Raw genomic sequence first — 11,884 nt, 5'->3', positions numbered from 1 at the left:
CACGGAGCATTTCCTCCCTGCTCCCTACCACATGTCCACTCCTCCAGGTCAGAAAGCCAAGCCTTGCCGTTACTTCACCAAGTGAGAAAGGGACCGGAGGCTGGGAAAACTGTGCATTTTACAGTGGTAAGTAAAGTCTCTCTGAAAAGTTGAATTGAGCTTGGATATGAAGGTTGATGAGAAAAAGCTGGATTAATGGATGGATACGGGGATGAACACATAGATAGACAGAATAAATGCTACACTCCATGTTGTGGGGCGGAGGGAAGCACTAGGCAAATTTCTATAACTTGCCATGGGAAAATTTTACCAAATCAGAAAATCCACTGTTTTAAAGCCACTGGTGGGAGCTTTAAAGCCCACCTTTCTGACTCTGGCTCTTGGTATTATTTTCTCTGAAAGTATGAGTTGGGTTGCATTCAGGATTCCCTCTGCCACCCATGGCCACTGGGAGGTGCCAAGCAGAAAGGAACAAGTCACTCAGCAGATATAAAAAGGATTCTCTCTACTAGGGACAGGTTATGCAGACGCACTATGCCACTTTTCAGGTAAATATTTTTGTGAGTGAGCTATATATTTTTGAGTTAATTTTCAAAAAATATCTCATCAGATTTCCTTTTATTTTTTAAGCATTGTTTCCTGAAACCACAAAAGACACAACAGAATTAGAATTAAATTTAGATTTAAGTTTGAAAGGGCTGGAAAGAGGGGGCTTGAAGCCTACTTTGAAAACTACTCTCTTACAGTGTACTTTATTTTAAATCCCAATGAAAACTGAGTTTTACCCTTAGAGAAACATTTTCATTTAAATTTTATATTTTCTTTTGCTTCCATTGGCTTCTGAAATAATTTTTGAGTTCTCAAGAAGTTAGTACTTTCTTAATGTCTGCCTTTCCCTAAGTTGTATCTGCTTCAAATGTAAAACCCTCTTTTTAATGATTAATATAACTGATTTCTCAGAATAAAGTGAGTCCCCAGATGAGGACTGTCCCAACATCTACTACCACAGGGATGCATCACTTCCAGGTGGTGTCTCCCCAGCAAGCTGACTTTTCAGTGCACCTGTAAGTTTGCATGAACTCTGTGCTCCTTTTGTACTAGGTTAAGTTCCTGTTGATTTCCACATCATCTCTTCTGTGGCTATATCATCCCCTTCCTTCTAGTGTGGCTCATTATCAAACGTGTAGAAAACACACCTGAATTTCCTCCCAGGAGATGCGCCATGGTTGCATTTTCCCTTCTTAGTCTTTAGATTTCTAATTCATGTTACAGTCCTTTGTTCCAGATGTAGAATATTTTTTAGCAACATTTACTGTTACTGCTGTAAATACAGATGCAATTTCTGTAAGCTCTGCATGCAGAGAGAAAAGGGAGTCTAATTTGTGTGGTATGATTTGTTAATAAAGAAACAAGGGATAGATTAAGAATAAGAAAAAGGAGGAGGAGAAAGATGGTCTCTGCTTGGTTCTGGGCACAGAGTCCTAAAACTCTCGTGCTTTCTTGAGTAATAGGGGAGAGAGTTGCATCTGTTACTTTGAATAAGTGCCTTTCAAACACACTTGAGCTGATGCTCATGAGGTGACTCTGGGAGCGTGAGGGCTGGTCACCAGAGGAACCAATCATGCAATTAGAAGATCGAAACTTTCATTCCCATCCCCGGACCTCCAGGGAGGGGAGACGAGCTGGAGAGTGAGTTCAATGCCCCGTGGCCAACGATTTCATCAATCATGCCCAAGGAATGGAACCTCCAGAAACTCTCTAAACATTGGGGTCCCAAGACCTTCCAGGTACTGAATACATCAAGGTGCTGGGCGGGGCCCATGCCCAGAAATGGCATGGAAGCTTCACAACCCTTTCCAAATACCCAGCCCCACACACTTCTTCCCTTAGGCTGTTCCTAAGTTGTATCCTTTGTCACCGATGTCCTGAATTTTTACAGTATCAGCATAATCCTGAAGTGGATGAAGAAGCTTTGGGATCCGTAACAGGATAGGTGGGCTTTGTAGTACTCAGGGATCTGCATTGCTGTTTTCATATAGATGAGATTTAGTAAAACAAGAACTGTTGTTTTTAGTTATTCAAAGAACATCAAGATCTGATGAGTCACTCTAGCAAATGACCAAACATGAGGAGGAGCGCATGAGAATCCCAACTGACAGCCGGGCTTTCAGAGGTACCAGAGGCCCAGCCAAGCAATTGGCCTCTGACATGGGGGTGGGATGGCCACAGCCTTCTGGGGTCTGCACCACTCTGGGCAAGTAGTGACATTAGTGTAGTGAGAGGGACAATTTCCTTTTAGGTTATTAGCCTTTAAACTGCCAGACTTTGATGTCATCTCAGCAACGGTCCCTACATTGCATTCCGTGATGGTCACCACAACAGGATCCAAGTGCTGAACTCAAAATAGTGGACGTCCCATCCTCACCGGTGGATATTTCACCCATCTTGGTAAGGATTTGCTCCAGGGGCCCATCTGGATAATTGCATGACTACAGTGCGATATGGGTGGGTGGGTTGATGGTATAAATAGGTTACCCTGGGCTCAGTGAAATCACTGAACCACCTTGAGGTGCTGCGTAGCTCAATTTCTAGGCCACAGCAAGGAGAAATGAGTCATCTGCATCTGCAGCATGCAAACCAGACCAAGCATCCCGTGATGGTGAAGCAAAGAAATATTTGGAAACAGGAAGGTGACAGGATCAGCCCTGAGCCTTAGAAAGTCCATGGACTGAGGCGTCAGGGACAGATAGAGACAGCGAAGCACCAACACACAAAGAGATGTCCTGGAGGGTGACTGCGAACTCAGTGGCACTGGGCATGGAAGGGCAGGCCAGATTTGAGAGATGAGATCTAAGCAAGGTGGTGAGAATCCTCCAAAAAACCAGAAAGAAAAGTGAGAGTGACAGTTGATAGGCAGAGTGTGGACCCACACTCAGGTGAAGGCTGCAGACAGAAAACCCCAAGGCATAAAAAACAGGGCCCGAGCAATGAGAAGAAAGGAACTAAGGGACAAACCTCACAGCAGGTCATGGTAAAAAACATTTGGGCAGGGCGAAGGGGCGGAGGAAGGATTGGGATACAGGTTTGGAGAGGAACTTTTTTATAGAACACTTTAGGCACAGGGATAATTAGAGAAAATAACGTGACAGATATGTAAGACATCTTCTAAATTTTATTATTCAGACTTAAAGTAATCACACACATCCTCTTCACCAAATCATCTGTTACCAAGTTTTCTCCAAAGTTAATCTGACGGAAAGTAAAACCTAGAAGAACTTAAAATTGCAGTTTGTTGCTAGGAGATAATTACCTGCACATTCAGTTGCCTACCTTATCAGGAATACATATTTTATAATGCCCTATTTACAATTCTGAATGAAATGAAATTCATAAATCAAAAACCTACCAACACTCAAAATTTCAAAAAATAATATAATATCCTAACTATAATATAAGAGAAATAAGTCAATAATATGTACTTCTAAATGTAAATGAGGCATAACTAACACTAAAAGAAATGTAACCAGACATTTCCACCTTTATGTAAAATATCCATGATTGTGACAGCACAGACATTGTCTTAACATCTTAAATACCAAAATCAACACAATTCTGGGTGACCAGTTGCTCTGAATTGGTTAATAACTCTTAAGTTCTGAACAAGTCAATTTTGTTGCATTCTGGGAAAATTCAGGGTACATTTATGGTAGTCATCATACTGCTCACCAATATTCTCAGTTCTCTTTTTCCCAGACACTAGTAAAATTGAACTTTCTAATTCCCTTGAAGTTAGAGGTGGCATGTAACTTGCCCCCAGCCAATGAAATGTGTATAAGCAAAGTCTGTCACTTCAGGGCTGGAGCATTTAATGTTGATGCAAAACTGCTCAATGCAATGGGATCTCCAAAAACCCAGATCCCCCTATGAAGCATGATGAAAAACAAATGTCTGTTATGTTCAGCCACTGAGGTTTGGGCTTATTTGCAACTGAGGCATAACCTAGCCTGTTGCAATAATAAAAGTGTTTCCCCCAAAAAGAATTTATTTTGTTATGAAATTGGAATTAGACTCCAAGCTCTGATCATTATAAACAAGCTTTTCACTCACATGACTGTCCAGTGCCATTGGAGAGTCCCCAAGGATCCTGGACAATTGCTTGTCATTCCTATCACCCCTGTCCACCCCACTCCTTGGTCACTGTGACAACTTGAACACTATCCCCATCACTTCTCCATTCACTCCCGGCCGCACTGTAAAGAGCTGGCCTCCATGGACCAAACAGAGAATAAAAAGCAGTGAGCAGGACTGGACTGAGATGCCTACAGAACTTGGGCTTCTAAAGGGGCAACCACCACCTACTCCACCAGTTTACCATCAGGATATACACTCTGAGTTGACAAATCTTTCAAGAAAAGGCCAACACCCGGATTTCCATGTCCAATCTTTTGATTCAGTAATATATGCAACAACTTAAAATGTTTAAATTTAAAATTTAAGCAGTCTCGGAGTCAAATTGAATGGTTCTGTTGGTTTGATGAAGCCACTGTGTAGCATTTTGCAAACAACGTGTCGAGTGCTAGTGAAACTTGAGTTTCTATTTTGCAAAATTCCCTGAAGATTCTATTCCAAGTGACAAAACAGATCATAACACCTTACAAGTAGAGAAGCTGCATGGTTGTGTACCAGCCCTTGTGCTCCTTACTGCGAAGTCTAATTTCGTAATGAGGTAGGTTCTGTCATTGCCCCCATTTAACTAAAGAGCCACCACAGTGTGCTCTTTTCTGCCAAGATATCCTATTTAACTTTAAAAAAAAAAATCCTGTTTCCTGCCTCTCCTGTCCCAGAATTTCCTTAAACATCCTTCATAGGGCTGGTTCTGAAGACAATTGCAACAAGGCGCCACGCAGGCGAGGACTGGTGCCTTCCCGAGCCCACCTAGATTGGAAAGAAGGAAAGGAGAGAAGCGAAGAGGAAGAAGGACGTGGGGAACAAAAAGGGGGACAGGCACGATGCGGGAGCTCACACCGGCCCACCCAGGACACGTGAGTCTGCTGAGACGCCCACGGGGGAGACGGCCCCCAAGAGGGGCCGGGTCAGAAGTCTGGAAAAGGGCTCCAGGTTTCGAAGCTGATCTATGCTGGGCAGATGAGCTACGGAGCTGGGGGGGCGCGGAGGGAGACCTTCATGCAGATAGGTCTGTGGTACCATGCTGGTTGGTTGTGAGGTCAGGAGGAGGAGAGGTGGGTGAAACCCCATTAGAAGAGTTGTAAAAAGCCTACGCGTCCTCAGGCCTGCCTATCATCTGTTTACTCTGTACAGGGCTGTGGATGCCAGATGACAGACATAGTGGGGAGAGATTGCGACTCCCACCCGTGTTCCCCAAACAGCATCCTTATTCTCCTGGTGCACCTTAAGGAAATGTGAGCGTTGGTTATCTGTTTGAATTTCAAAAGTGCTTAAGTGAATATGGGTCTGTTCTCTGCTGTCAATCTCTACATTGTTGACAATACTCATTATTATCTCTTTTATATAATCCTCTTCATTTCCATAATAACAAAGAATATTGAACACATTTTACATACTTATTGGCAATTTCTGTGCCTTCTTTGGAGAAATGTCTATTCAAGTGCCTGTCCATTTTTTCAAAATGGGTCATTTTTTATTATTAACTTCTAAGTGTTCTTTATGTATTGTAGATATATAATTCAAAATAAATATATAATTGGAAATATGTTTTTCATTAAGCAACTTGCCTTTTTATTTCCTTCTGCTACTGTTTGAAGAACATAAGTTTTTAAATTTAAAGTGCAATTTATCTCTTTTTCTTTTTAATTGTTAATACTGTCTTCGGCGTAATCTAAGAAACCATTGCCTAATCAAAAGTCACAAAAATTATACCAATGTCTTTTAATAAATTTATACTTTTAGCTTTTACATTTAAGTAGGTCATCCATTTTGAGTATTTTTGTATTATTTGAGTTAGGGGACCAACTTCATCATTTTGCTTATAAATATTCACATCACCATTTGTTGAAAAAATAGTTCGTTTTAAGTTGAACTTTTTAACACCTCTGTCGAAATCAATTTTGATAAATTGTTTATTACTAGACCTGAAATCTACCTGATTGGTCTACATGGATCAATACTCATGCTAGTATCACACAGTCTTAATTATAATACCATTGAAGTAAGATTTGATATATGTTATTGTGGGTCATGCCATATTATTTTTCTTTTTAAAGATTACACTGTACGAGCAGTTTGATTTAAATTTACATATCTAATTTAATATAAGCTTGTCAGTTTTTCTAAAAAATCTTTTGGTAATTAAAAAAATTACATTAAATTTGTAGATCAATTCGTGAAGTATTTTGACCTTACCCATATTGACATTAATATTGAACTTTTGATGACTTATGTGAATTCAAATGTTTTTCATTTATTTAATTTATGATTTCAAAAAAAGCTGTTAGTGTAGAAGATTAGAACAGCTTAAATTTCTAAAAGTTTCTTAATTTGATGCTATTTTCACATCATTTATTATTACTATGTAATAGTATAATTCAATCTTATATTTTGATTTTGTATCCTGTCACCTTTTTAACTTATTCATTAGATCTAGTGGATTTTTAGTGAATTCCTCACAAAAATTTTAATACTGGATTATGTCATCTGCAACAAAGAACAGTCATATTTCTTTTCCATCAGGGAGTTGATTGATTTTTTTTAACGTACACAAACTTTGCAGTTGTGAAATAATCCCAGTTGGTCATGGTGCATAACTTTTTACCATTTTTCTCAGGTTTTGGTTTGCTAGTATTTTGTGAGAATGTGTGTGTTTATATTCAGGAGCTATTATGATCTGTTATTTTATTTTCTCATAATGTTTCCGATATTCAAATCAGGGTAATACAGTCCTCATCAAATAATTAGGGAAGTTCCAACTTCTATTTTTGAAAGATTTGGGGATGATTTTGTGTTAATTATTCACCATATGTTAGATAGAATTTACCAGTTAAGGCATCCAGTCCTGAGCTTTTTTTGTGTGGACAGCTTTTTAATTAATTTAATTTTTTTTCTTGTTATAAATAAGTGTTTTCACATATTCTTTTTTCCTGTATAAATCAAATTATGTATTGATATTTCTTTTGAGTTTAACTGGATAATTTGTGCATATCAAGATATATATTTTTAGTGTGTACTAATCCATGTCTCTAGATCTTCTAGGCAGTTTACATGGAATAAACAGAAAAAATAATGCATAAGAATGAGGCTTTGGAAGAGTTATTTAATAGTTTAAGGTTATTAGGATGAAAATTATGACTATGAATTATGCTGCAACTAATATTCATATTTATGAGTAGATAAATTAGATACTGAATATAAAATAAATTTTTAAAGACTGCCCTATGAACTTGAATTTCACCAAAATGCAGACTGAGCCTATATTCTTTATGCAGCAATGTTTAGATAGCTTATAAAAATTTTAATTTTAAAAAGAACAAATACAAAATAACATTATAAATGAAGAATAATATAAAAATTTGGCAAATAATAATGTATAATATTAACTTGGCAAATATAATGTGTTAGGTAGCATTGGAAGCCATGTACACATAACAAATTTAATATTTAAGAGTTAGAACTATGTCACTGATGAGTCACAGAAAATGCCAAATTATCACATTTACAATCCCATTAGATATCATTCAAACCATTACAGATAACAATTGTTTGGGGTATACAAAAAGTAAATCACCATAAAGAATGTTAAATGACTTTATAAGAAAGTTTATCTAACTGGGGAAAGATAAAAAAAGAACAGCATTTTGCAGCAGTAAGAACAGAATACACATTATTTTCAAATATGCGAGATTTTTTAAATGACTGGTTTTGAGGCCTGTAAATTGTACTTAACTTCATGAAGCAGAAATCCAACAGGCTCTACTGTCTAGGCCCTGTGAAATGAAACTAGAATCTATCAATCAGAGTATAACCTATGACTACTGTCCAGGCACAAGCAAACTTTGATTAAGACAGTTTCAAGTAAATGATGGATTAAATAAAAATCCAAATTGAGATTATTATTATTTTTCAGGGGGGCTGTGGTTAGTTTGGTGAGTGGACAGGGGGCAGGGAGTGAGGTGTTAACATGAAACAATCTCTTTCTTTGTTGAAGCAATCTGCAGCCAGTCTGGACTTCGTTGCTGTTTGTTTTTTTTGTTTTTTTTTTCTGGACTTCATTTTTGATCTGATGAGATTTGGATCCCTCAGTGGTGTAGGCAGCAGATGTGCTCCACCATCGAGGCTCAGCTTCGGAGGTCTTGCAGAACCTATGGAAGTCAATACTCAGGTACTCTTAGATACTATCGATGGCTCCAAGAAGAGCAAATTCTTGCAGGAACAGGACAGAGGACCACATGCAGCATGGTGGCTGTAATCCACGCAACCTTCCAAGATGTCTTCACTACCTTCTACAAGCTGAAGTAGAGCAAGAAGATGACCAGCAACAGGCAGAGAGTGAGCTCCCACATTGATGCCGTGGCTGTCCTGGAGGTGCAGTACCCTGCGCCTGGAGTGGGGGAGGCGAGGATCCTGGACAGCCACTGCCTCCTTATCCAGAACTGTAATCCGACAGCTGAGATGGCCCCGAGACCCGCCCTGCCCAACTAAGCACTGCAGAAAGGACCTGCCCTGGCAGGACCAGAGACCCCATCCAGAACTGCTAGGCCTACCAGCCCCAGCTAAGGGGCAGGGCCTACCTAGAGGGGAGCTGGAGAAGATGGGAGTGGCATGCTGGCAACCACAGAGGCCCAGGTCTGGCCTCCAACCTCAGCATCCTGTGTTTGGCGATACAGAGTGATTGGTTTCTTGGGTTCCTGAAGAAGGAGCTACAGAAGCCAGAGGGAAGGTGCTCAGTGATGTGGTGGCTGGTGCTGCCCACAGAAGGTCCAGGGCCCCTTTGCAGAGGCAAGGCTGAGTGGACTTGGGGCAATACAGAAAGACACACAGACACTTGCTCTGTTCCTGAGGGTGACAACTGACCACCGTGGTCCAGCTGCTTCAAGGCTGATTCTGCAGGTATCGGAGTCAAGATGACTCTCGGGTTTCCTCCAAAACCATCTGAAGGAGGGAATCCATCATAGGGGCAGACCATAAGGCCATGCTAAACAGGGATGGAAGTGATGGCCAGTGGAGCATGCCCTGTGTGACAAGCAGGACGGAGGCACTTCCATGCAGTATCTCATTAAACCCTCCTGGTGGCCTGTACAGAAGGAGGTGGTAGCATGCCCACCTGCTGCCTCACCGTCCCTGGCGGACTGTGAATGGGAGCTGACCTAAGGCCATGCTGCTGCTGTGGGCAGTGGAGGAGCCACACTGTGAAAGGGGCCACCACCACCTGAGTTTGCTGAGGTCCAAAGACACAATCCTAACACTCATGGGAGAATGCCACAGACTTTGGCTTTCCAGAGGTTCCACAGCTGCAGGCATCATGGTGCCACTTTGGAGGAGCTCAGGTCTTCAAAGTGCAGGATCACACAGCCTTGTGACAGGCACGAGAGCCCAGCATGGCACACCCAACTCACTTAGCACCGTGCACAGCCAGATTGGACAGCTGGGCAGATGCTGCATCCTCCTGACGTTGTCATCTTCTCTTCTTTACAGGGCACAAGCCTGGCACTGAAGTGCGAGGAGCCTCCCCATCCTGTTCTTTACACACACATCATGAGGTCTGCAAAATGGATCCCTGGTGGGCGAGAGAAGGAGGCCACCACTGTCATGCTGCTCAGCCTGCCACTCCCACCTACTCTCACCTTGGGCCTGCCCTACTGAGATGAGTCTTTGAAGTGAATTTCTGTATGTGAGATGAAGCTCCCACGATGTAGTTATAAGCGAAGCAACAGACTCATCTTCCTCCAGACCTATAATTGTCATGTCACCTATAGAAACAGGACAACCCCATCCTTGGTATTATTCGAAACGTATCCTCTAAATGGTAGCTTATTACTGAAAAATAGTAGACAAGGAACAAGTGGGTTCTGAACTTCTGCATGTGTTACCTCATTTTTCTAGATTACATTGCCCTGGTGTATTGTATGGTCCCAATTCTTGTCAAAACAAACAAAAGTCTTCTAATAACCCTACCTTCACATGAGTAGAATGCATTATCAGATTTCCTCAAATATTCCTACTTGTTCAATTGATTATGAGTGGCCTTCGCATGTAATCTTCTAGGGTCTCTGATTTTCAGGGTTGCAACTCAAGTATAAGCACTTTTGTGATAAATAAAATATTGTCCCCTGTGCCAAATCTATTTAGGTAGACCTCTCTGTTTTCCATAGGATAGCTTAGAGCAGGACACCTGGCATGGCAAATAGAATTCAAGCTGGTTTTTACCCCCTAACTATTTTTGCCAGGTGCATTTTTAGAGGGCAGAGAAGACACCTTCATTCCAAATGGCACTGAAATTTGATAGATGGACTGTCCTCCTAAGATATCTGAATTAGATATAAAGTATCAGGTTCTTGTGTTTGTGGCCAGCACTGAGCTTCTATTTTCCTTCTAGTCAAATGAGTGTTTCATTTCACACACTCAGCATTTGACTATCCATTTCTTAGCTTCTGCCACAGTATTTGTTCTGTGCCATTGACCTATCTTATCTGCATTATAACTAACTTTAACCTGAATTATAATTATAACTGCCACATTTGTGATACTTTCTTAATCAAATATTATCTCAAGTCAAAATGGTGACTTTTATTCCCACGAATCCTATCACAGAGCACTAACTCAGCCTGTTTAGGACCAGCCTCGTGTGTCTCTCTCATGTGTTATCTTTGATCCTCGGTTTGTCTTCTTTGGGACCACCCACTGCACAGACTTCTGCTCACAAGTACATTTGCTCCCACTCCCTTCAATCTAGTCCATTCTGTCATCAGCTTGGATTTTTTTTTTAAAACTTTAAATTTATTGAGATGACTTTGGTTAATAAGATTATATAAGTTTCAAATATACAATTCTATAATACATCATTTGTATATTGCAATATGTGCCCACCACTCAAAGTCTTGTCTCCTTCTATCACCATATACATAATCCATTTATTCTCTTCTGCCTCCCTTCACAATACTTCCCTTCTGGTAAACACCATACTGTTGTCTGTGTCTATGAGTTTTTGTTTGTCTTGTTCGTTTATTGCTTTTGGTTTTATATCTCATAAATAAGTGAAATAATATGTTTCTCAACTTTTTCTGTCTGCCTTACTTTGCTTAGCATGATATTCTCAAGATCTATCCATGCTGTCATAAATGGCAGCATTTTGTCTTTTATTACAGCTGAGTAGTATTCTATTGCATATGTGTACCACAATTTATTTTGTATCCAATTATCCATCGATTTTAGAATTTTGTTCTCTGCTCAGAGAAAGAATAGACCCATCAACCAAGAATCTTATACCCAGAAAAGCTATATACAAATAAAGGATATAAAGACAGTCCATCTACGCAAAAACAGAGAAAAAATATTGCTAGCAGATCCATCTTACAGAAAATATAATGAGTAGTTTTCTGGTCTAAAAACAGCTGACCCAGATAGTAATCAGAATTCTCATAAAAAAATCAAAGAGAGGCAGCTAGCTTGAGGCGGGGGAGCTACACACCATTTTCTGGGCTGCAGAGTCTAGTGAATAACATAGGATAGTTGATTAATGGTGACCAGGAAGAAAAAAGAACAAGATGTCTCCTTATGCCTTCTTTGCGTCCATTATTCAATTGATATAATTATTATTTCTAAGACATTATTATATATAAGGAGTATATCTATACAAATGTTTTATAACGACCCTGCTTTGTTTTCATCTTTATTTCTGCTGGGGTCTTAAATT

The sequence above is a fragment of the Pteropus alecto genome, unplaced genomic scaffold (assembly GCF_000325575.1).
Source record: "Pteropus alecto unplaced genomic scaffold, ASM32557v1 scaffold173, whole genome shotgun sequence".
Taxonomy (NCBI): Eukaryota; Metazoa; Chordata; class Mammalia; order Chiroptera; family Pteropodidae; genus Pteropus; species Pteropus alecto.
The sequence above is the reverse complement of the archived record's forward strand: the minus strand, read 5'-3'. Positions refer to the sequence as shown.